General features: G+C 53.1%; 1 long non-coding RNA gene across 1 annotated transcript; it reads left to right on the top strand.

Annotated features, from left to right (window-relative positions):
• The first annotated feature begins 24,508 nt into the window (after nt 1-24,508).
• LOC140711760 (uncharacterized) lies at nt 24,509-26,112 on the top strand. Its single transcript, XR_012093052.1, has 2 exons — nt 24,509-24,813; nt 25,993-26,112. It is a non-coding gene; the product is annotated as an uncharacterized lncRNA (long non-coding RNA).

The following is a 26,112-nucleotide window of genomic DNA, read 5'->3' as shown; positions in this document are numbered from 1 at the left end:
GCTGAGGCAGGAGAATCGCTTGAACCCAGGGGGCGGAGGGTGCAGTGAGCCGAGACTGTGCCACTGCACTCCAGCCTGGGTGACAGAGCAAGACTTTGTCTCAAAAAAACAAAAAACAAAAAACAAAAAAACATGAAAATAACATATTATCACCAAGTGAGATTCATCCCAAAAATACAGAGTTGGCATTCAAAAATCAGTCAACGCAATTCACTACGTAAGCAAAATAAGGAGAAAAACAATAAGATCATTGCAGAAGATTCAGTAAAGGCTTTAGCAAAACTCAGCATCCAGTTATGATTAAAAGCTCCAAGCACAACTGAGATAGAAAATAACTTCCTCAACTGATAAAGAACATCTCTGTAGAGTCTAGAGCTAACATCATCCTTAATGGTGAAATACAAGACGTTCCCCCCAAGGCCGGGACGTCTCCACATATCCCTTCTATCTCACATTGTACTAGGTTCCAACCAGTACAGTAAAGACAGAAACAAACAATAAAAAGCATGCAAGAGAGGAAGAAGTAAAACTGTTTTATCTACAGACAATGCAAATCTCTACTTGGATAATCCCAAGGAATTTTTTTTTTTTTTTTGAGATAGAGTCTCGCCCTGTTGCCTAGGCTAAAGTGCAATGGTGCAATCTTGGCTCACTGCAACCTCTGCCTCCCAGGTTCAAGCGATTCTCCTGTCTCAACCTCTCTAGTGGGATTACAGGCACCCACTACCACTCCCGGCTAATTTTGTGTATTTTAGTAGAGACGGAGTTTCACCATGTTGCCCAGGCTAGTCTCAAACTCCCAAGCTCAGGCATTCCACACGCCTCTGCCTTCCAAAGTGCTAGGATTACAGACATAAGCCACCGCACCCAGCCAGAATTTTTTAAAAACTTACTAGAACTAGAACTAAGCAGGGTCTCAGAATAAAGGCCAGTATGCAAATATTAATGATATTTCTGTCTATAAGCACAAGCAATTGCAAATTTTAATTTTTAAAAAATACCATTTGCAAAAAATTAAAATACCATTTACAAGTGAATCATGAAGTTCTTAGGGGTAAATTTAACAAAATATGAGCTAGTATACCCTGATTTGTCTTCAGGTCATATAAATCCTTCACCTTTCACAAAGTATGAGCTAGACCTGATAGTGAAAACTCTAAAATGCTGCTGCGAGAAATTAAAGGAGATCTAAATAAAAAGAGAGGCAAACTATGTTCATGGATTGGACTATTGGACAGAGCTAAGATGGCAACTCTTCCCAAATCGGTCAGTAGATTTAACTCATTCCAGTCAAAGCCATGCAGGCTGTTTTTGTAGAACCCGACATGCTGATGCTAAAATTTATATGGCTACATAGAATGACTTAGGGAGGATTCCCTCTTTCTCCATCTTTTGGAATAGTTTCAGTAGGATTGGTACCAATTCTTCTTTGAATGTCTGAAATACAAAGGATCTATAATAGCTAAAATAATTTTGAAAAGAAGAACAAATTTAAAAGACTTACTATCTTAAGATATAGTATAAAACCATGATAAGACAGCATGCCGGTGTAAAGATACATGTGTAGATCAATGAAAGAAGTCCAGAAATAGACCCACATGTAAATGGTCAATTTTCAACAAAATGCAAAAGCAATTCTGTGAGGAAAGAACATTCTTGTTAACCAATGGTGCTGGCACAACTGCAAATCCATATGGAAAAATATGAACCCCAACCCTTACCTCACAGCACACACAAATTATCTTGAAATGAAGCATAGATCTAATTATAAAAGCTTAATCTAGAAAACTTCTGGAAGCAAACACAGGAAAAATTATTCATGACCCTGGGATAGACACATATTTCTTGGATCGGACACAAAAAGCATTAAAAAAAGACTGATAAATTTAACATCAAAAATTTCTATTCTTGGCCAGGTGCGGTGGCTCACACCTGTAATCCCAGCACTTTCAGAGGCCGAGGCAGGCAGATCACCTGAGGTCAGGAGTTCGAGACCAGCCTGACCAACATGGAGAAACCCTGTCTCTACCAAAAATACAAAAGAAGCCAAGTGTGGTGACACACGCCTGTCATCCCAGCTACTCGGGACGCTGAGGCAGGAGAATCGTTTGAACCCGGGAGGCAGAGGTTGCAGTGAGCCAAGATCGCACCATTGCACTCCAGCCTGGGCAATAAGAGCAAAACTCTGTCTCAAAAACAAACAAACAAACAAAAAAACTTCTATTCTTCAAAACACATGATTAAGAAATGAAAAGGCCAGTCAGCCTGGGCATGGTGGCTCATGCCTGTTATCCCAGCATTTTGGGAAGCTGAGGCTGGTGGATTGCCTGAGCCCGATTCAAGCCCAGCATGGGGAACACGGTGAGGCCCTGTCTCCACAAAAACTACAAACCTTAGCAGGGTGTGGTGGCAGGTGTCTGAAGTCCCAGCTACTCGGGAGGCTGAGGTGGGAGGATCGCTTGAGCCCAGAAGGTGGAGGCTGCGGTGAGCCATGATCTCACCACTGCACTCCAGCGTGGGCGACACAGTGAGGCCCTGCCTCAAAAAATAAATAAAATAAAAATAAAAAGCAAGTCACAGAGTGGGAGAAAACTTTGGCCAAACAGATACCTGATAAAGGACTTGCATCCAGACCACAATCAAAAGCTTTTGAAACTCAGCACAAACATCCCCATAAAAAAGAGTGAAATTGGCCGGGCGTGTCGGCTCATGCCTGTAATCCCAGCACTTTGGGAGGCCGAGGCAGGCGGATCACTTGAGGTCGGGAGTTCGAGACCAGCCTGACCAACATGGAGAAACCCCGTCTCTACTAAAAATACAAAATTAGCTGGGTGTGGTGGTGCATGCCTGTAATCCAAGCTACTTAGGAGGCTGAGGCAGGAGAATCGCCTGAACCTGGGAAGTGGAGGTTGTGGTGAGCCGAGACCGCGCCATTGCACTCCAGCCTGGGTGACAAGAGTGAAAATCTGTCTAAAAAAAAAAAAGAGTAAAATATCTGAATAGACACTTCATCAAAAATTGCAAAGAGGTATAGGAAAAGATTCTCAAAATCATTAGTCACTAGAAAATGAAAAATAAATTAGAAAAACAAAAAATAAAACCATAATATGCCACCCACCCCTACATCTATCAGATGGAACAATCCCTTTGGCAAAGGTTTGGTGTTGCTGATACAGTCATACATATACTCATCACGTGGCCCAGCAATTCTTCTCCTGGGCCCTCACCCAAGAGAAATGCAAACCCAGGCACACACCGAGACTTGCTGTTAATATCCACGGCAGTTTATTCCAAACAACAGCCCGAAATGGAAAACAACCCAAATCTTCATCGATAGGCGCACATGCAAACAAACTGTAGTGCATCCACAAATGAAGCACTACTCAACAATAAAAGGAATGACCTTCTGAGAGGCAACACCACGTGGAGAAACCTCGATACTCCGCTGGGTGAAAGAACAGACACACAGCCAGTGCATGCTGCCCCACTTCACGGACACGAAACCCTGGAAAACCCTGTGTCATCCAAGTGAGGGAGGCAGATGGGTTGGGGCATAGATGGGGTGGAGTGGGGCCTTTCCAGGTGACGGGTAGTCTCAGCGTGGTGCTGGCTATGTGAGTGCAAAATGTGTCCGCACTTACCAGCACGTGCCATTGAAACCACTAAAATCATTTAGCAAAATACATCAATAAATGTGATAGCCAACAAAGAGGCAATTTGAGTATCAAAAATACAACAACTGCAGCCGGACCCAGTGGCAGGCACCTGTAGTCTCAGCTGCTCGGGAGGCTGAGGCAGGAGGATCACTGGAACCCAGGAGGATGAGGCTGCAGTGAGCTATGATTGCACCACTGCACACCAGCCTGGGGGACAAAGTGAGATGCCATCTCTAAAATATATATTTATATATACACACATATATACACACATAGAGTTAAGCATATATACACATATATTATATACACACAAATATACACAGAGCTAAGAATATACACATAAAGTATATATATGTACACACACATAAAACTGTGGTAGACTAAAGCATACAAATATGTGTACAAATCCTCCAGCTCCTGACCAAACTGACTGTGTTTGCCTTTTGGAGGTCACCGGCTCACACAGGGTAAATGCTGACCTCTCCATGTTATTGACCAAGTATCCAAGTGGCCGCCGTGGCCGTAGCGAGTGACAGAGTGAGATGTGAGTGGCCGCTGTGACCACAGAGAGTGACAGAGTGTCTACACTGTTTATTTGGCTTCTGTGGAAGTTTGGCAAAAGGGAGAGGAATCACTTTGGTGAGAGGACAGGGATGCACCATCTCTGTACGTGTTACCACGAGCCTCTGTTCTAGTGGCCAGTGAGTAAAAAAGAAGCATATTTTGACAAATAAATTCCTAATAATAAACAGTACACTTCAGCAAACCCGAGACCTAGTAGGCAAAAGTCTTTGCACAGTTACATCAGAACTGCGCAGTGTGGCCTGCAACCGCTGGGCCAATTTAGGATTAGGAAGTCAGGGCTTAAAAGTTACTGAACAACACACAAAATGATGTATGATTCCTTAGGTCATTGGAATAAGTTATAGATCAGCTTAAATAAGTATGGAATTTTACCTACTCAACTCTCGCAGCGGCCCAGGGCTGGATTTCAGCCTGGGAGCCGGGGTTGTGACGTGACAGCCAGACTTTAAGGGTGCATCTGGCCAAGGCTGAGCTCCCTTCAAGGTCAATTTTGTTTCTTTGCGAACAATGTTGTTCTGGAAGTTCACTGAGCCAGCCCCTCCGATGGCCAGAATCGATATTGAAATGTTTGGCCCATGACATGGCACTGGCGACAGCGGCTTAGTTTCTCCCTTTAACTCTCTGAGTATGTGTTTTTTTGTTTGGTTGGTTTTTGTTTTGAGATTTAATAATAGGGTGAACTCCTTGGAGGAATTGGACAAGGACCGAAGTCAGTGTAAGGAGAGTGCCAAGTGCAGTGCCTGCCCCCTGGCACCCCACCCCACCGTGCACGGTACATAGTGGGTGCCTCGTGCCACCACAGCGAAGGAGAGGGTGCAAAACACCCCGCACCTGTGGTGAGGCCTTTCCAGAACCTCACCCAATGCCAGCGGCCAAGAATGGCCCCAGGGCTGAGGGCCAAGAAACCACACAGCCTCCCACCCTCGGCTGAGGCCAGGCAGCGCCAGTGGACACAGCCAGCCCAGGCTCACGCCTGGATTCTAACTGCCCTCAACACGGGCGTCTCCTCCAGAATTCATGCAAGACGCCTTCAACAAGCTCCGTCCTCCAAGTTCCATTTTCCAGCCAGCGTTCTCAGGGCTCGGGCCTTCCGCCATGCTGGGAGCTGCTACGTGTCCTGACGTGTCCCAGAGCAGTGAGGCCCGGCCGGGAGCCGCAGTCACTCAGGCGCTCTGGTGGGTCTGGACGCTCCGTGGACAGGGCGGCTCTGTCCCTGGGTCGGGGCTGTCGCCTCCCTGCTGTGGCCTGCTGTGGAGCTCAGGCTGCAGGTCCAGCATCTGGCAGCCCGCAACCGCCCAGTCCAGGTGACCTTCCCAGTAACACCGCCCACACCCTCCAGCTGCCTGTGTTCTCCGAGGTGGGGCACGCCATCTCGCTTTCCCAGCCCTCTGGCTAATGCGTCCCGCCGGCCCGATGACATCACTCCGGGAAATGAGCGCCAAGCTCCGATGGAGGAATTAGTTTTATCATCTGCCATTTCTGAACGCACATGCGGCAAAGGCAGGGGCCTGGGCCTCCTGCACCGACCCCAGAGAAAGCAAGTGTCCCGAGGCTTTGCTGAGGCAGGCAGCGGCTCTCCTGGGCCCAGGGCTGCCCCGGAAAATTGCTCTCCTCCTCAGCAACCACGGGGCAGTTCTGCACTCCCTGGAAGCGGGGAAGCTGGAGAATGGCTGAGAGGCGATGCCTCCCCCTCCACGGGACACGTCCACCCACCCTGGCCCCAGCACACTCTCCCCAGCGCGGCCTCCACCCTCCCAGGTAGACTTGGGGGCCTCTTGATTGCATGTGGTTCCCCATCCCATTCTTCTCAGACGAGAGTGCTCTCCTCACAGCATGCACGGCGGCGGCAGACAGACCCAACGCCAGGACCCCACAGACCAGGATTCCACAGATGGCTCTCGCTTTGCAAATGTGGTCCAGCCGAACCATCCTGTCCCAAACAGTGGGCAGGATAGGAACCAGATGTCCCCATCTCTTCCCTAACCCCACTCCCTACAACACGTTTCCAGTTAACCAACACCAGGCTTCAGGGAGACGGGCAAAACCTTATCAGTCAGCCCTCGACTTCCCAGCAGAGAACCAGGAGAGGCAGCCGCCTGGGAACGGCCCCATCCCACACACCCAAAGCTGGGCCGGCTGGCATCCGCCCAAACGGCTGGGCCCGGTGGGGGACAGTTTCCGGCACCTGTGTCTCCATCGCCTCTACCCCACCCTCTGCGTAAAACATATCCAGGCTGCCGGCCCCGGGGCCCACCAGCAGTGTGGTTAATCAGCACACGTGGAGTGAGGCATCTGATGGAAACTTTGGTATTTGGTTGCTTCGAACAATTGGCTTGGAAGGAAAATTGGTGACCGAGAAGAAGGCTGAGTTGCTCCCAGCAGTGCAAGGTTATTCTCATCAGGATCACTTAATAATGACAAAAGCCCGGCACAGATGGGCCCTGAAGGTGCACCACAGGCTGAGGACCTGGCACAGATGGGCCCTGAAGGTGCACCACAGGCTGAGGACGGCCGGGGCTTCCGCACTGAGGGACATGGCCTTAAGGAAGAGTGTGGGGATGAAGCAAGGGAGGGAGATAAACCTACAGGAGATCATGAAACAGTGAATTTCAGACCCATTCCCAGGGCACCCAGAGCTAACCATGAGACCGCCTCGGCTGATACAAAGAAGCCTCTAGAAGACATTTCTTCACTCACTCTCTTTCTTTTCAAGCTCACAACTCCTCGAGGACTGGACAAACTTTATTTTCATTCCACAGATGGCAAAACAAGCCCAAGAGTTACGAGTGTCAGGGAAAATTGCAAAAGACTTTGAAACGAGCAAAAACAAACAGTGACTCAGTTCCTGCCTAGCGCCCTGCCTCTCACTGTCTTGGGGCTATTTTACAACTTCGTAAATTCTAGAAAAGTGAGAGCAACAGAAACACAGTGAACGGCATCTCCATGGACGGCAGCCGATGACCGCCTGGGGGTAAAGCAGCTCTGCATCTATTTGCAAACTCATCTCAGCATTCCTTATTGCTTAGCCGTGCGGTTCTCCGGAATTCTCTTCCAAATGCCGGAAACGTCTTACTGGTGCCTGCATTAGTTAATGAGTCAGATAAAATCATTGACATGTATGTATTCTGTATTTGTGAGTCAGAATTGTATCTTCTTTTAAAAGCAGTCCTTTGACACCAGGGCCACTCTGCTAAGGAAGCCGAAGAGTGGGGAATCTGAGCCTAGATCAGTGCACTCTGAAGGGAAGAAAAGAGGAAGATGGGCCTCCAGGAGCATCCAGGGCGCGCCTGACCCCCGCGCGCCATCATCCTCCTTCTGCAGAGGCGGAGGCGACAGTTGAGCTGACACAGAAAGCAGAGAGTCAGCCCAAATGGTGGACGTTGCTCCCATGGTTCTCTGGGCCCATAGTGGGCAGGACCAGGTCGAGCGGCTGAGACACTTGTGCCTCCTTTGCTGACACCGGCCCCATCCAAAGGGCTCCCATCCTCAGGGTGGGGCTGTGGAGAGCCCATGAAGAAACTCAAAAGGCTCCACCAAAACATTGTGAAGAATTCTAAACAGAACTTAGAAGAAATGTACAGACTTTAAAAGCTGTGAGGCAAGATTTCAATGAAAAGATGGGAGCCAGGTGTGGTGGCTCGCGCCTGTAATCCCAGCACTGTGGGAGGCCGAGGCAGGTGGATCACCTGAGGTCAGGAGTTCGAGACCAGCCTGGCCAACATGGAAAAACCCCGTCTCTACTAAAAATACAAAAAATTAGCCAGGTGTGGTGGCAGGCGTCTGTAGTCCCAGCCACTGGGGAGGCTGAGGCAGGAGAATGGCTTAAACCCAGGAGGCGGAGGTTGCAGTGAGCTGAGATTGCACCACTGCACTCCAGCCTGGGTGACAGAGCAAGACTCTGTCTCAAAAAACAAGCAAATAAAATCAGTGTGGCGCCTCCCCTCGCACTCCTCCTCCTGCTCTGCTGACGGGTGCTGTGTGCGGAGCTTCCCTTTGCCGGAGCTGCCGCTAATGACACGGCAGCCTCCCGCCTTCACATGGCTTCCCTCACAGTCGCTCCGACAGGTCCACCTCCCAGGTCACTCGCACATGACGACTGGGACTCCGAGAAGCTGGGTCCCAGCAAGAGTGCAGCAGCGTCAAGCCTTTCCCCAGGAAAAGCCCCTCTTCCACGGTCCCTGAAGACACGTGGCACTTCCACACGTGTGAACTGGCCTGAGCCTCAGAGCCCCAGCCCTCCCCGAGGTCTTCTAGGCAGTCAGTGGTTGAGTATTCAGAGACCTGAATTGTCTCTCCAAGTAAAAAAAGATCAAAGGGACAAAATAGGAATTTGCAGTGATTTTTTCATTTTTTTCTTTTTGTAAAAAACTTTTATTTTTGAAATAATTATAGATGCACAGGAAATTGCAGAGAAAGGCAGAGAGAGCCGCACACATCTGTCCTGGCTCTCACGCATCCCCAGCCTCACATACCCCCAGCTCTCACACATCCCCGGCTCTTGCACATCCCCAGCTCTCACACACCCCCAACTCTCACATGTCCCTGGCTCACATGCATCCCCAGCCCTCAGGCGTCCCCGGCCCTCACGCGTCCCCGGCCCTCACACGTCCCTGGCTCTCACACGCCCCTGGTTCTCACATGTCCCCGGCCCTCATGTGTCCCTGGCTCTCACTCCCACCCAGCCACACCCTTCAGAGCATCAGGTGTGCCAACACAGCAGCATGCCAGGCCATCAGCCTGGCATGACCCACAGGGCCCATTGAGATTCTCGCAGCTCTGCGTGCCCTGGTGTGTGTGTGTGTGTGTGTGTGTGAGTGTGTGTGCACGCACTTTGGGCAAGGCCATTTTCTCACACGTGTAGATTCGTGTAACTGCCGCCACCACCAAAGCACTAACGGTTCCCCTCATCACAGGCTGCTTCCAGCTGCCCCCTGCGGCTCCTCCTCCCCCCCACCCCCCATCCCCAGCCCTGGCAAACCACCGACATGTTTTCCGTCTCTGCTTTGATTATGCCGGTTACACAAACAGCATCATGGCATGTAGAGCCTCTTTGAGGTCGGCTTTTCCCACTCGGCAGAATTCTCTGGAGATGGTCCGAGTTGCTGTGTGCAGCTGGTCTGTTTGTTTTCACGGCTGAGTAGCGTTCCCCGGTGCGGCCCTGCGTGTGTCCACTGAAGGCGGCTTGCGTCGTCTCCACGTTCTGCCTGTTACAAATACAGCTGCACAGTTTTTGGCATGAAGATATATCTTCCTTTCTTTGGAATAAACGCCCCAAGAGTGTCATTGCGGGGTTGTACGTTAGTTGGGTGTTTAGTTTTGGGTAAAACCGTCAAGCTGGTGTTTAGAGTGGCCATGCCATGTGCATTCCTGCCAGCAATGGAGGTCCAGGCCCCGTGCCTACACTGCGGCATCACCGGTTCTGTGCTGGCCGCCCTGACGGGGGTGCGGCAATCTCTGCCTGTGGTCTCAGTGCATTTCCCGACGGCTGCGGGCGAGGGGCACCTGCCACGTCCTGATCTGCCGTCTGCATCCTCTTCAATGAAGAGCACCCCCACGTCTTGCCCATGCTCCTATCAGCTTGTTTTTTCACGGTTGAATTTTAAGAGTTCTCTACACAGTCTGGACCCCAGGGCTCTAGTCGGGCGTGTGTGTTTGTGAATATTTTCTCCTGCTCTGCAGCTTCTCTTTCCATCCCCATCACAGAGCCTTTCCCAGAGCGCACACTTTCCACTTGAGATGGGGAGGCCACCCTGGATGACCACGTATCCTTACACAAGAGAGACAGGGGACGCGAGCGGTTTGCCTCCAAAGATGAAGAGGCCAGTGAGGACAGAGGCAGAGATGGGAGCGAAGCGGCCACAAGCCCAGGAATGCCTGGAGTGCCCGGGAGCTGGGAGAGGCTGGAAGGGCCCAGAGTCCCCGGTGGGAGTACGGCTGGAAGGGCCCACCCCAGAGCCTCTGGAGGGAGTACGGCTCGGCTGGCCTCTTAATTTCCCTTCTGGCCTCCAGAACTAGAGCTAGGAAGTCCAGGAACACACAGGGCTCCCGAAGCCACAGGACTCTGGCACTTTTCTCTCTCTACTCCACCATCCTGGATGGTGAGTATCTTTAGTGGAGCCCATGGCCATCCCAGATAAACCAGGGTCACCTCAGGAGTTGTGTACACCACACAAAGCTGACATGAGCTGGAGGTGCACAGCGGTGACCCCGAGCTTCCCTGGAGGAGCAACCTTGGCTGATCAGCCAGGACACGTGAGTGTCACATATGTACTTGTCTTCCTAAAGCTTTTTATAATGTGTTTTTCTGATTATGAAAATAATATATATCTATGATATATATATCTAGATATAGATATCTACATATATATAATATATATTATTTATTATATTATATTGATATATAATATATAGATATATATTTAATATATATCTAGATATATTTAATATATATTTATATCTAGATATATTTGTATAATATATATTTATATCTAGATATATTTCTATAATACATAATAGATATATATCTATATCTATTATAGATAATAGATACATATCTATATTATAGAAAATAGATACATATCTATATATCTATTATATATAGCTATAGATATTTAATATATATTATATAGATATATATTTAATATATATCTATTATATATAGATATATGTAGATAAATCAGAAACGACAGCAATGCATAAAATAATCCAGCCCCTTGAAAATAAACACAGTGGCTGGTTTTGGTGTGCTTCCTGCCACGTTTCCCCTTTGCACATTGAGGTTTGGTTTAAGTATTAATTAAATGGAATCACACCCTGAACGCACAGAGCCCGGCACAGAAGAGCAGGCTGCAGGGTTAAGACAGGCTGGGCAGGGGCGGAACCAGCTGCGTTTTCTCACAGAGCCACCGTTCACTGCCCTGCGACCTGGAGGGTTGGTGGCTGTTTTTTAAGTCACCTCTGGGTTCTGTTTCCCCCACCCCAGAGACATCATCTCCACCAGAGGCCACGGCAAGAGAATGGTGGCTAAAGTTTTTTACAGACTGATAAGACATTTTCCCCCCGGCCTGTTTCCAGTGTCCACTTCCTCCCAAAGCAATGGCGCCCCAGAATTCTCAGTGTGGCGGCCACAAGGAACCAGGCTTGCTGGGCTTGTAGGTGGAGAGGGGAGGCACCTCGTCCCCAACAACCCCTCTGACCTCCCTGCCCCTCTGTGGGCCCAGCAAGCAGACTCACCACACACATGGCAGCGTCTAGGGGCCAGGCCTGCCCTCACCAGGCTGCAGAGAGGCTCAGACAGGGTCCCTGACGCCCAGGGCAACATTCGCAGAAGCTGGAGGCACAGAGGAGAAGGCGGCACCAGAACCACGGCTCCGTCTACCCTGGCTCACGGGCTGGTAAGTCAGCTGGGCGCTGCGCGTTCCCTGATCCATTCTCCCCTGAGACCCCCGCGGTGTGGCCCCTGTCATTCCCCACCCCAGAGACCCCCACAGTGAGTCTGGTCCCTGTCCTTCTCCCCCGAGACCCCCACAGTGAGTGTGGCCCTTATCGTTCTCCCCATTCACAGGTGGGCAGACTTAGGCACAGTGAGGTGGAGGGACTTGCAAAGGCCATGAAGCTGTGGGTTGGGGGCAGGACTGGCCATGGGGTGGGGGAGCCCCTTCCTTAGCCACCCGTGGTGCTCACCGGACATCATGGGACCACAGGACCTCCCATCGCACAGCCCACAGTCCTGCCCAGTGCAACCCTGACAGGAGCCGGGTGTCCCGTCCCATAGCACTCTCAGTGCAGCAAGAACTTTCCTCACACCCGGGAGTTTCTCCACTCTCTAGACCACACGGTGAACTTTTCAAAGCAAGAGGCTGCATGTGTATCTGATCTCCCTGCAGCCTGCACCGGGGGTGTCAAACCAGCTGTGTCAGGGAAATTAAGCAGAAGGGATGCACATCTCACAGCCAGGGTCCTGCGCTGCCTATCCTCGAGGGGCCACTTGTAACCCATTTAAGACAGGCCAGACGTGACCTACAACAGACTGTTTGGCTGCGAGAGCCTTTGTGCTTTCACCACAGTCTACGGAGGTAACTGAGACCCAAAAAGTGTGGTCTTGCCCATGCTTCCCTCGGGGAGGTAAACTGTTCCTCCCCGAGCCGGGCTTCAGCCACAGGTCCTCACGTCCTGCGTCCACAGGGCAGGATCCCTGCTCAGCAGGCTCTCCTGCCACCAGACGTCAAAGCGCCAGAAGCCATGAAAACTCGCCAGCTGGAAAAGCCGCCCATTACCCACGCACCTACAGTGAACTCACTTTCAACAAAGGTGCCAAGAATGTACATGGGGGAAAGTACAGTCTCTTCCGTAACCGGTGCTGGGAAGACTGGCTACGCGTCGCAGAGGAGTGAAACGAGACCCCTAGCTCTCGCCACATGCAAACATCAAACCAAAATGGATTAAAGTCTGGAATCCAAGACCTCAAACTATGAAACTACTATAAGAAAACACTGGGGAAAATCTCTAGGACATTGGCCTGGGCAAACGCTTCTCAAGCAATGCCCTCACACACAGGCAACCAAGGCAAATACCGACAAGTGGGGCCACCCCGAGTTAAAAAGCTTCTGCACAGCAAAGGAAGCAAGCCAGAGTCAAGAGACAGCCCAAAGAATGGGAGGAAATATTTTCAGACTACTCACCTGACAAGGGATTCATAACCAGAACATATACCGAGCTCAAACAACTCTATAGGAAAGCATCTAATCATCTGGTTAAAAATGGGCAAAAGATCTAAATAGACGTTTCTCAAAGGAGACACACAAATGGCAAACAGGCGTCTGAAAAGGAGCTCAACATCATTGATCATCAGAGAAGTGCCCATCAAAACTACCATGAGCTATCATCTCACTCCGGTTAAAATGGCCTTTATCCAAAAGACAGACAATCACAGATGCTGGCGAGGACGTGGGGAAAAGGGAGCCCTCGTACCCCGTTGGTGGGAATGTAAATTAATACGGCCACTCTGGAGAACAGTTTGGTGGTTCCCCAAAAAGCTAAAAATTGAGCTACCATAGGATCCAGTAATCCCACTGCTGGGTATGGACCCAAAAGAAAGGAATCAGTCTATCAAAGAGATGCCTGCAGTCCTGTGTTTACTGAACTCCTGACCTCAAGGGATCCGCCCACCTCAGCCTCCCAGAGTGCTGGGACTCAGGCGTGAGCCTCCGCGCCCGGCCGGCATGCCTATGTTCACTGCAGCACTGTTCACAGTAGCAAGATTTGGAAGTAACCTAAGTGCCCATCAACAGACGAACAGATAAAGAAAATGTGGCACATACACGACGGAGAACTATTCAGCCACGAAAAACAACGGGATCCTGTCATTCGAACAATGCGGATGGAACTGGAGGTCATTATGCTAAGTGATATAATCAAGGGATGGAAAGAAAAAACAACACGTTTTCACTTATTCGTGGGAGCTAAAACTCAAAACAATTGAACTCATGGACATAGAGAGTGGAAGGAGGGTTACCCGAGGCTGGGAAGGGGAGTGGGGGCTCGGTGGGAGGCGGTGGTTAATAGAAGAAATGAATAAGACCTATTATTTGATAGTGCCACAGGGTGAGCACAGCCAACAATAATTTGATTGTGCATTTTAAAATAACTAAAACAACTGGCTTGTTTGTAACAGAAAGGATAAATGCTTGAGGGGATGGAGACCCCATTCTCTCTGATGCGATTATTATGCATTGCATGCTTGTGTCAAAATACCTCATGTACCCCGTGAACATATGGGGTACCCACAAAAATGTCTTTAAAAAACAGCCCATTGCAGACTGGCCGCTGCGGGGAGAGGTTTTAGTTCAAAAGCCCTTCCTCACGCTGGCCACTTCGAAAGTGGCGTCACAGCCCTGTTGCTGCAGGAAATGGTTTGACGTGGGGCGGTGCGGGAGGGGCCCTGACAGTGGGGTTTGGGAAGCCCCATCCGGCCCCGGTACCTGGGGGCTGAAGACAAGCAAGGGGCCTTCAACACTGACTGCAACCGGTCTGGGTTGCAGCATCCTCATCTGTGAAGGGGGCTGGACCACAGGCTTCCTGAGCTTCCCTGCCACGGACACTGCGCCACGCAGGCCCGGGGCTGCAGTTTCTAAGGTTTCCCAGCGCCTGTCCAGAGGCCCCACGGAGCTCAGCTGCAGACATGTGTCTCCAGCGCGGCTACGCCCGGCCGAGCTGCACCTGCTGCCTGGGGCCCCTCGTGGAAATCCTTCTGCTAGAGCCCACCAGCACCTGCCCAACCCGCACAGCACTCCCTGGGTTGGAGGCCGTTTTTCTCCCCTCCCCACCTTCGATGGAAAAGGCGATTTTTTGTCTAGAGAAGGCACTTTAAGATGAGTGGTTCTGAATGACCATGATTCTGACCTGCAGGACGGCAGTCCACGCTGGGAGGACATCTCTCCGATACGGTTCACGCTGAGGCAGAGGGGCCTGGAGTCAGGAGGCTGCACCAGGGCTGGGGAAGCTACTTACACCATGTGGATGCGGAGGAACAGGAGAGGGGCCTTGGGTGTTACGTACAGACCCTGTAAGCAAACTGAATTGGAACGACCAGGCATTCGGTGACACCTGGGAGAGCCAGCCCCGGCCAGAGAAGACGGACGGAGACCGTGGCAGGCCAGGCGGCAACCAGCTCAGTGCGGCGTGAGCCAGAGTGGGCTCTCCAAGCGGGCCGGGCCGGCAGCGGTACCACCTGCAACTAGTCAGCAACGTGGAGCCTCAGGGCCCGCCCCAGGCTCCTGAATCACAAGCCCAGGAGGCGGCTCCCGGGGATCTGAACTCGCCTTCCAGGGGGTTCTGATGGGTACTGGCGTGGGGCGGCCTCGGCCTGGGTGATTTCGGGAGAGCCAGTTGGACTCATGACTCTGAAGCGGCTTCCAACTCTAAAGTGTCAATGATTTCACGCCTTTGTTTTCCTCAGAGTATTTGCATTCTATACGTGAGGAGTGAGGGGAAAAGCAGGCACGAATGGTGAGTCAGGCGTTCCGGTGCTCGGTTCCGGGTGCTAGGCCTCGGCACGCCCCTGTTGAGCCTCCCCACAGAGCTGCTGGCACATGGCGCTGGCCTCCCCTGGACCAGGTGGTCTTGGGGAGTGGGGGCAAGAAGCTATGGTGCCTATGATGACCTACCCTCAGCAAACACACGTGTGGCCCCCAATACAGTGGGCAAGGCCCCGAAAGAGGGTGAGTGCCAGGAAAGGAGGCCAACACCCTACAGTGTCACCACCACCTGCTTTCAGGGAAGTCACGCCAAAGTGACGACCCTGGAGCTGAGAGTTCTCCAGGGAAACAGAGGTGGGGAGAAGATCCTAGGACATCAGCAACTCAACCCCCAAAGATCCTCACCCCCAGAAGCCCCTGTCACCACGGCTTTGTGCAACGCGACAGCCTGTTTCTTCAGGATGGAAAGAGCAGTTGAATTCCAGGCAGCAACCCCAGAGCCCCGTCTTCTGCCTGCACCCTGGAGACGCTGGGCGTGGCCACAGAGTCTCAGTCCAGAATCGAGATGTGCTGCACCAGCAGCCAGCCCCGGATGCGCTGGCCCACGGGAACGGCCAGGGCCACAGTGCCATGGTGCAGGGCTCACCGGAAGACGTGCTGTGGCATGGCGGCTGTGGTCCCGGATCCTGCCCATCTGCGGACATCTCCATAAACACTCTTCAAATGTGGAATGCTCCATGCTCCTGCGACCCCAGGACTGCACCATGCCTCCAAGCCACCTGCAGTCTCTGGCTTTTCGGAGTCCAGAACCCCCCACCACTTCACGGGGAGGGGCACATGGGGTCCACGGTCTGCACGCCTCACGGGCTTTTGCTCCGGGGGCTGGCACTTACTGCTGCTGCTGCTGCTGCTGCTGATGCCACGGGGTTTGGAAATGCTCCGTGCACAGCCACACAGGCTCCATCCCTACTCGAATTTCACAGATGAGGAGAGCAAGGCGGGGGGCGAAAGCCACTGGTCCAAAGACGGCGCCAGCACCAGACCCAGCACTGGGGAAATGCAGGCCTCAGGCTGTGATGACCTACGTGCCCATCTCAGGCCAGGAGAATCTGCTTTCCCCAGACACTGGAGGAGCCTCAGCGACAGCTGCCCCCGCCCCTGCCCACGTGGCCACATGGCAGCATGCGGCCGCACTGTTCCCGCCTGGGCCTTTGTCCTGGTCCCGATGGAGTGACACCTCCTCTCTGCACAATGTGCACCTCTGTCCCCACGTCCCCACAGACGTGCACCTCCGTCCCCACGTCCCCACAGACGTGCACCTCCGTCCCCACGTCCCCACAGACGTGCACCTCCGTCCCCACGTCCCCACAGACGTGCACCTCCGTTCTCCCAGTGAGTCGTTCTCCCAGTGAGTTTCCTTGAATCATAATCGAGCCGAAACCCCAAAGCTTCGCGTGTGGAGCCGCGTGACAATGGAGGGCGACGCTAAGTGCCCACGCACAGAGGCCCCTGCACACACATGCCTGTTTCTGTTCCTGCTAACATGTGTCATGCTCTCTTCATGCAGCTCAGGTTAAACAGGGAAGAACCGGAATTACCTTCCCTTCCTCTGAGTGAGGATCCATGAAGCCACTCAGGTGTGGATCACTGCACCCTATTCATTTTCCAAGCTTCCTCTGCCCCAGCCTCTCCCGTCTTCCCCATCTCAGCCCAGCCCAGGTGGCACAGGAGGTGAGGCGCCCGTTGCTCAGATGTAACTGATGCTGGGCGGATGGCCAACCCAGGCTCCACAGCTCTGCCGGAGCAGAGCCCAGCGAGTCTCCCAGACCACGGTGGCACGTGCCGGCGGGGACAGGAGAGGGAGAGCCCCAGAGCCGGGGTCTCTTCTGCCTCCTTCCCCCCGGCCAGCAGGCGCAGAGGTGGGCTGGGGGTCTGCAGCCTCTCACCCACCAGAAGTGAGTGTAGGCTGAGGATGGGCAACAGGAGGGTGCTTCCCAAAGAAGGAAATGGCCTCATTTCTTCAAAGAGAAGGGGACAAAAATCTTGGAGAAAGTATTCTCTTGTCTACCCTGCATCCACCTCCAAATGACATACAGATCACACGGAGGAGCTCAGACCCCAGGGTCAGCGAGGCCTGCGTGCAGGGCATGGGAGGGTACTTCAGTCCTCAGCCATCGCCAGGCTCCTGGGCTGCCGTGACGTCACAAACCGAGGGCCTTAAAACTCGGCGTGGAGGCCGGAGCCCAACGTGGGCCCTGTGGGGACAAAGCCAAGGGCTGCAGGGCTGTGAGCTACCGAGGGTAATTCCTGCCTCTGCAAAGTCTGCAGCTCAGGTGTGCCCTGACTTGTGGCCGCTTCCCTGTAATCTCTGCCTCCACATCTGTGTCCCAGGGCCGTGGCTTCTGCGTGGGCCGAATCCTCCTCTGCCTCCTCTTTAAAAGGACCCTGCCATTATGTTGGGCCCAGCTGGATCATCTGGGAAGACCTAGCCTCGTGACCCTCAGCCACCAGCAGTGCTGTGCACGGCAGTGACATGGGCAGTTTCTGGGTCCCCACCCAGATCTCACCTCGAATTTAATCCCCATGATCCTCACGTGTGGAGGGAGAGCCCGGTGGGAGGTGACTGAATCACAGGGCAGTTCCTCCATGCTGTTCTCGTGGTAGTGAGCGAGTTCTCGTGAGAGCTGATGGTTTTATGAGGCTCTCCCACCTTTGCTCGGCATTGCTTCTTGCTGCTGCCTTGTGAAGAAGGTCCTTGCTTCTTCTTTGCCTTCTGCCATGATTGTCAGTTTCCTGAGGCCTCCCCAGGCATGCTGAATTGTGAGTCAATTAAACCTCTTTCCTTTATAAATTACCCCGTCTTGGACAGTTCTTCATAGCAGTGTGAAAATGGGCTAATCCAAGCCGGGCGTGGTGGCTCACACCTGTAATCCCAGCACTCTGGGGGACTGAGGCAGGAGGATGACAAGGTCAGGAGATGGAGACCATCCTGGCTAACACGGTGAAACCCCATCTCTATGAAAAATACAAAAAATCAGCTGGGCATGGTGGCGGGCACCTGTAGTCCCAGCTACTGGGGAGGCTGAGGCAGGAGAATGGCATGAACTCAGGAGGTGGAGCTTGCAGTGAGCCGAGATGGTGCCACTGCACTCCAGCCTGGGCGACAGAGCAAGACTCCATCTCAAAAAAAAAAAAAGAAAAAGAAAATGGGCTAATCCAGGCATCAAGCACAGGTTCTGGGGATCAGGGCATTTATTTAGGGGAGTCTTTTCCAGCTGGCCACGGTCAGCTTGTCTGAAGCCTGGGACAGTCGTGGCACCTCCTGCACAGGCCTGAGAGGGCCGAGGCACAGAGACCCCCGCCCGCCTGCCAGCACGCCCCAAAGGCAGAACTCGTGACCCTCGCTGCTGTTACTTGGTTATTACGATGGCTCTTCCCCCAATGAGGCTGAGCTGGCCATGGTGAGGGCCCAGTTTCTAGGATCTAGAGGGGTCTGTTTCTACCGAAAATCACCCTGGAGAGGCTGGCGTTGCTGCTGCCCTCCCTGAAGATAGTCAGTGGGATTCCCACCTGGGTGCGATGACTTCAGCTAAATTCTCCTCCTGGCCTGTGTGGCAGTGTGAGGTGGTGGCTGAGCTGAGCTCCATCCCGTGGCATCCCAGGCTGGTGGCCAGCAGCATCCATGCCCAGAGTGTGGTGCCACCCCCACCCCAGCCTGCACCTGAATGCCGTCACTGGGACCAAGAGCAGCCATGGCCCACCCAGCCTGCCTTGGCTCCCGTGGTGCAGAATAAACAGGGAAGCGTCTGTCAAGGCCACAGTGGGGGCTGCTCCGGGTACAGTGTCGTGGGAAAGCCCCTGGTTGGCCCAGACCCGTGGACACAGGCAGCCTGCTCCTTTCTGTTCACGTTTGCTGTCTGAATCGTTTTTTAAAGGGAAAAACCTAAACTTTCAAAAGAAACACATTAGGCAGGAGGCTGCAAAAATAAATAAGGTGACACCAAAAGAAAGTTCTAGAACACAAGAGTACACAGGGTCTCCTCTGCTAGACAGCCAATCTCATCTGCGGGAGTTTATCGTACGGCCTCGCGGATGGAGAAAATTTCCTTCAGGAATCCCTGTGCCGAGCGCCGTAGGTAAATCACGAGCAGGGAGAGGTGGGTGCAGGAGCTGCACGGAGGAAGAGGAGGGGCCGTCACGGCCCTGCAACACACTGACTCCAGGGAGTGGGGGCACGGGTGGAGGTGCCTGCTGGCTCCCAACCACACTGTCTCCCTCTGCAGGAACCCGGCTACCCAAGAAGGACACATGCTGTGCTGGGCCAGATGTTGCAGGTGTGGCAGGGCAATGGGGTCTGGTTTTTAAACCCTCCACTCTTCAGAGGTGGCTGACCTGAGAGGCAGCTCCTCCCAGACTCCCTGAAAGCAGCTTGCTGGGCCCACGCCAAGACCCAGTCAGCCCACAGCTTGCAACTGTGATGGACCCTCCCGGGCCAGGCCAGCCATCAACACACGAGGGGGTGTGAGCGCTTGCTTCCTAGGTGTGCCCACCCTGACTTCTGGAATCCAGGGACTTCTCCCACCCAACCAAATCTGTACCAGATGCCACCACATAGCACACATGCTGTTAACCCCCTACCCAGTCGTGGCAGACATCATCAATCAACCACCGAGCTCCCACCAGGGCTTCTGAGTCTTTACAACTTAGCACTCAGGCTTTCAGCTCTTCATCCATTCCCGATTATGCTTATTTACTAATCCTGCCTGGGGTCGCTGGGCTCACTGTGTCCCCCTGGGCCCTTTGAAAATACTGTCTGTGGTCAAGCACGGTGGCTCACACCATAATCCCAGCACTTTGGGAGGCCGAGGCAGGTGGATTGCCTGAGGTCAGGAGTTCAAGACCAGCCTGGCCAACACAGTGAAACTCCATCACTATTAAAAATACAAAAATTAGCCAGACTTGGTCACAGGCACCTGTAGTCCTAGCTACCTGGGAGACTGAGACAGGAGAATCACTTGAACCTGGGAGGCAGAGGTTGCAGCGAGCCAAGATTGTGCCACTGCACTCCAGCCTGGGCAACAAGAGCGAAACTCTGTCTCAAAAAAAAAAAAAAAAAAAGGAAAAAGAAAAGAAAATGCTGTATGTGTTATAGAGGCCTTTATAGTGTTGAGGATCAAAATTCCTCTTTCCTTTTTTTGAGACAGGGTCTCACTGTGTTGCCCTGGTTGGAGTGCAGTGGCACCATCATAGCTCTCACTGCAGCCTTGACCTCCACAGCTCAAGTGTTCCTCCCGCCTCAGCTTCCCAACTAGCTGGGACTATACACATGTATCACCACACCTGGCTAATTTTTTTAAATTGTTTCTTGTAGAGATAGGGTCTCACTATGTTGCCCAGGCTGGTCTCAAACTCCTGGGCTCAAGTGATCCTCCTGCCTCAGCCTCTCAAAGTGCTGAGATTACAGGCATGAGCCACTGCTGTGCCTGGCCAAAATTCCCCCTAATACTCAAGTACTCTCCAGGAAAAAAATAACCAGAGGTCCACATACTTATAGTGAAACGCAGGCCTGAAGGAAGTCTAGCTGGAGGCCTCCAGGTGTAGGAGAAAGGGAGGGATGGGGAGCACATTTTGTCAGGCTGTGGGGACAGGCAGAAAACGAGATCACAGAAGGGTAGCAGCGTCCACACTGGCTGGAGCCAGTGAAACTGAAGTTTCTAACCGTTCTTTAGGAATCTTCGTAGGCTCAGACAAGAACACCTGAGCTGTCATCTGGGGTGGTGCTGGCTACATGGACGGGCCCCCAGAATGTGATGCTGAGCGAGGGAGACACTCCCAAAGGGCCACACGTTGTGTGACCTGCGCATGGGACAGGACCAGAGCTGACAACTCCTGGACTGAAGCAGAGTGTGGCTGGCGGGGCCGGCAAGAGGCTGGGGGCTTCTGTCTGGGGTAATGAAAGTTTCTGAGTTGATAGGGGTCGTGGGAACTCATCTCTAAATGTTCTAAACGGAATTGCACTTTAACAGGTGAACGGTGTGGTACGTGAAGTGTCTCTCAATAAATCCCTTGTGTTTTGTTGTTGTTGTTGTTTGTTTGTTTTTTTAAGATACCATCCGGGAGGCAGATGACGTCCCCATCGGACAGTTCTGGTGCAGGCGAGGCCCGGAAGCTTCATGGCCAGGTGGCCCCTGGCCAGTGTCTTAACCTCTCTGAGGTCCCATTTCTTCAGCCGTGAAGGGTTAAACACTGTTTGCCTTGCTGGGCTTTGGCAAGGAGTGAAAACCACCCTATAAACTACCTGTGGCAGAGCAGACGCAGCCAACTCCCGTTCCTCACACAGCAGCCCTGGCGACGGTCACACGCACTGCAGCTAAGAGTGACGCGCACACTGACCCTCCTCGTGCCACGGAGGATTATTCCACCGTCCCCACCCAGCCTCGTCCCAAGGCTTCCGCCGGGTGAGAAGATGATCTGATTCACGCAGGAGAAATTCAACTAGGAACCCCCATTCTCCCGATACCCCCAGGGATTAGGGAGGGGGGCTTTGGGGAGGACAAGGAGGGCAGGCCCCCAAACTTGAGCGGTGACAGCACCAGCCAGGAGCCCCAGCACCGGGTCTTCACACTGGTCCCGTGGGCGAGTGGCTGGAAGCATTTCTGAGTTTCTGAGCCAAGGAACACTGGGCAGCCCCAGCAGGTGGAGAGCTCAGGCCAGCTTGGTGTGAAGGACAGAGAGCAGAGCCTCCAGTGCCCAGCCTTTGAGATCTCATGGCCCATGGACTGCTGTGGGGACAAACAGGACCAAAGCCAAAAGGTGGCCAGGAAGCTCTGCGTCCCTGAGGCAGCACACTGGGCGAGAGGCCCTGCCAATGTTTTTAACCAAAAAGCCACCGACAGCCTCTGTCCTGTTCCTGCTCTACCCAGGGGAGGGGAGCAGGGGAGGGACTGGGAGGGGCATCCACCAGAAACCAGCCACTGCAGTGGACGCACGAAGACAGCTGTAGCAACTGATGACGATCCCATTCTTGGCGCTGAAGGATCGCATAACATTACCATCGGGCACCACATAAAACACGAGAACAAAACTTCTATCCACATCTAAAGGGTTGGAGGAGATCCATGCCTGTCCTTGAAGAGTCTTTGAACACCCTCATCTTGGGACACCCTTTCCAGAGAAACCAAAGCCATGAGCACACACATTCTGCCACGTGTCACCACAGAGGCTCCACAGACACAAGACCAAGGGGCCAGGTCCTGGTGGATGGAGGCAGGGAGGCAGCGATCAGGGGCCCCGCAGCAGATGCTTTGGTAGCAAGTGACATCTACCCCCATCTACCCCCACCTACCCCCGCCTACCCCCGCCTACCCCATCTACCCCCGCCTACCCCATCTACCCCCACCTACCCCCGCCTACCCCCGCCTACCCCATCTACCCCCACATACCCCCATCTACTGCCATCTACCCCCACCTACCCCCATCTACCCCCGCCTACCCCCACCTACCCCCACATACCCCCACCTACCCCCACCTACCCCTAACTACCCCCATCTATCCCGGGCTCTTTCACAGCCCAATCCAAGTACTGGGTCTGCAAAGAAACTCTCCTTGAAGTCAGGAAGGACGAAGAGGGCCGTCGGTACCTTGTGATTTAGCCCCTGGACCGCTGTGAGGACAGATGGGACCAAAGCCGAAGGGTGGCCAGGAAGCTCTGCGTCCCTAAGCCACCACACGGGGCGAGAGGCCCTGCCCATGTTCTTTTGTTTGTTTTTGTTTGTTTTGTTTTTTGAGACAAAGTCTCACTCTTGGAGTGCAATGGCACGATCTCAGCTCACTGCAACCTCCACCTCCCAGGTTCAAGTGATTCTCCTGCCTCAGTCTCCCGAGTAGCTGGGATTACAGGCACCTGCCACCACACCCAGCTAATTTTTGTGTTTTTTAGTAGAGATGGAGTTTCACCACGTTGGCCAGGCTGCTCTACGAACTCCTGACCTCAGGTGATCCACCCGCCTCGGCCTCCCAAAGTGCTGGGATTACAGGCGTGAGCTACCACACCTGGCCGAGGCCCTATGTTTTTAACTAAAAAGCCACCGACGCCCTCTGTCCTGTTCCTGCTCAGGACACTGGAAGGCGTGACAAATCGCCATCACATGGGAATTCCACAGCAATATCTTAGATCACACCGGATTTCTGCACAAAGCGTAAAGACACTGGGCGGGGTCAGGGGGCAGAGGGAAGTCACTTCTGAGGCCGGCCTTTTGCTAAACTCAGCCATTTTTCTTCCCTGTTCTGTCGCTTAAGTCCCCTCCTGCAGTTTACAATCCTGACCTGCCACCCTCACCAGGATCACGACGGAGCCAAGACGCACCGGCGGCCGACCTCCCGGTGTGACGGCTTTCTGGTTATGTCTGCACGTCACAGAGGAGCCTTCTAAAGGAGTTTCAGGAAGTTTATGTTTGGAAGCCGTGATTATCACTTTCGTTCATGGCCCAGCTTTATAATGGGAAACAGACACCTCACAGAAGTGCCAGGAAGGGGTCTGCTTTGAAACGTGTTCAGATAAAAGGATTGAGGAGAGCCTAGTGCTTACAAATATCGTAAAGACATTTCATTATTGACGGTGCCTGCCTCACACTCACTGTGGACTTGCAAGCCCCAAACTCATCCTGCCCCTGGATGGCCGGGGCCCCCAGCCCTTCCGCCTCCATACTTTGTTTTTCTTTCCTTAAACAAAAAAAAAAAAAAAAAAAAAAAAAAAGCTGTAATGAGATGCACAATTAACAACATGTTTAGCTAACTGAGTCTGTCCACGGCATATCCCAACCCAGGCGCTGAGAGGTAAGTCTGTCACCTGGAGCGTGCCACAAAAAGGAGAAAAGGCAAAGTCAGCAGCTAATAGAAATCGTGACTCGGGGAGGACGCCCCTACCCACGTCAGATCAAAGACACAGACAGACTCTTCCCACCACATGAATTCGCCTCTGAGCTCTTGGCATTGGGTTCAGCACTCTGTACTATCAACTGGAAAGCAAAAGGCTTTGTTTTGCCTGAAAGACGTTCCCAGATGGCACATTCCCCTGCGTGCACCCCCTCGTTTGCGAGTCTGAAGGCATCGTGATCAACACCATGGTCAATCCAGATGGCCCAATCGCGTTGAATCCGGCCTGCGTGAAAACACTTCACTTCTGACCTCCTTGACACCAGCGCCCAGAGCCGCCCCAGACGCCGCACACTGCACTTACCCTGGAGCGAGCGGGCGTGACTGCCGGCGCTCATCCCCTGTGGCATGTGGCTGCAGAGGGACAGCTGCCCCGTGTCCGGCTCCACGCCCCAGGTGCCCGCAGCGGCAGCAGTGCGTTGGGGCTGTGTCTCCGCGCACTGGCTGGCTCTGGGCTGGGAAGTTTCAAGCATTCCCTTCTCCCCCTTCACACACTTAACCCTACCTTGTCTGGTCAAGAGGGATCCAGACAAAATCAACCTTCTGCGTCAAGAGCTGCGTCCGGCTGCCTCAGAGGCACAGAGTCTGTTCCCAGCCCCACCTGGCTTTCACCATAAACTAGAACGAGCGGCCAAGGCCCAGGACGCTGTGGCTTTGCAAGGGTGAGCGGCTTTTTCCTAACCCACTGGGCTTTTTTCCTCCCAGGCGGCAGAGGGGTGCACCTGCTCCAAGGAATTTGGGATGTCCAGCCCTCTGGTCTCTGGGGGGGTCACCCTCGGTGGGTGCTTCCCCTAGAGATTTTAACACTCAGACCCCACTCCAGGCTCAGCAAGGGGCACTGGTTGGGGGGGATTCCAGCCCACTCCTCAATTCTCTATGGGGACCCTCGGACAGCCTTGGTGCTTTCAGATCTCTGGTTTCCTCGTTCGTAGGAGATAAACAGCACCCAAAACTGAGCTGCCACCGAGGCAGGCTACTGCCGGGGGGGTGCAGGTGCATCAGTGACCCTGCCTGCCTTCCCCTGAGCCCCGAGTCGCCGTTCCATCCACTTAAGGCATCCTGGGCTCTCATGAGCTTCCATGGAAACCAAGTCACAGGAATTTAATCATGGCCAAAATTTAGCCCATAAATAGCTATTGAGCGGCTTCATGCCGGATGAGGCGATGTGATGGCGGGTGCAGGAGGAGGCATGGGCACGTGCCCTGAGGGCAGCAGCACACCTTGTGTTCTCAATTAGATCTGGACGGCAGATTTGCAGCACCTTTTCCCGCTTTCTACTTTCCTGTATTTTTGAAGTTTGCTACAATGAGCATACATTGCCTTTATAATGAGAAAACAGACATTTAAAAAACGTTTCAGAAGCCCGTCCTGACCGCCTCCTCATTTTCCCCAGACCTGCTTCCTTGGAAAGACCCTTCCATTGCTTCCACACTGCTGTTTTCACACTTGCCTTTCGACAGGCACCTCCCACAACCCGAGCGCCCCAGTTTCACACTCACCTTCTGACGGGCACCTCCCACGGCCCGAGCGCCCCAGCAGCCCCCTTTGCTCCCCTGAAGCAGGTGTGGCCAGTGAGGCTCCGGGAGGGAGATGTGCCCGTCTTTATGGGGCCTCCGGCCTGCGTTCCCCGCACCTACACAAAAACTGACTCTCGCTTCCAGGAAGCTTCTAGAAAGGGCCCCAGCACTGTGGTCAGAACACAGAATCCCAGCACACCAGTTGGTGCACCCTCAGCCACCCCTAAGTGAGGGGTCTGGCAGGGTCCACCTGGGTGACGCCCTACCCCTTCAAAGCCCCAGGCTGCCGGGGCACCATCCCATTCTTTTGGGGACTTCGTACAGGTCGTTGACTCCAGGAGGGCAGGAACAGCACCCGACTGGGAGTCTGCAAGTGTGTGGGGTATGACATTCATCTCACATGCACAGAGCACACCATGAGTAAAGAATTCTCATCCTCTGGTA

This window comes from Chlorocebus sabaeus, chromosome 5 (genome assembly GCF_047675955.1).
Source record: "Chlorocebus sabaeus isolate Y175 chromosome 5, mChlSab1.0.hap1, whole genome shotgun sequence".
Taxonomy (NCBI): domain Eukaryota; kingdom Metazoa; phylum Chordata; class Mammalia; order Primates; family Cercopithecidae; genus Chlorocebus; species Chlorocebus sabaeus.
The sequence above is the reverse complement of the archived record's forward strand: the minus strand, read 5'-3'. Positions and strand labels throughout refer to the sequence as shown.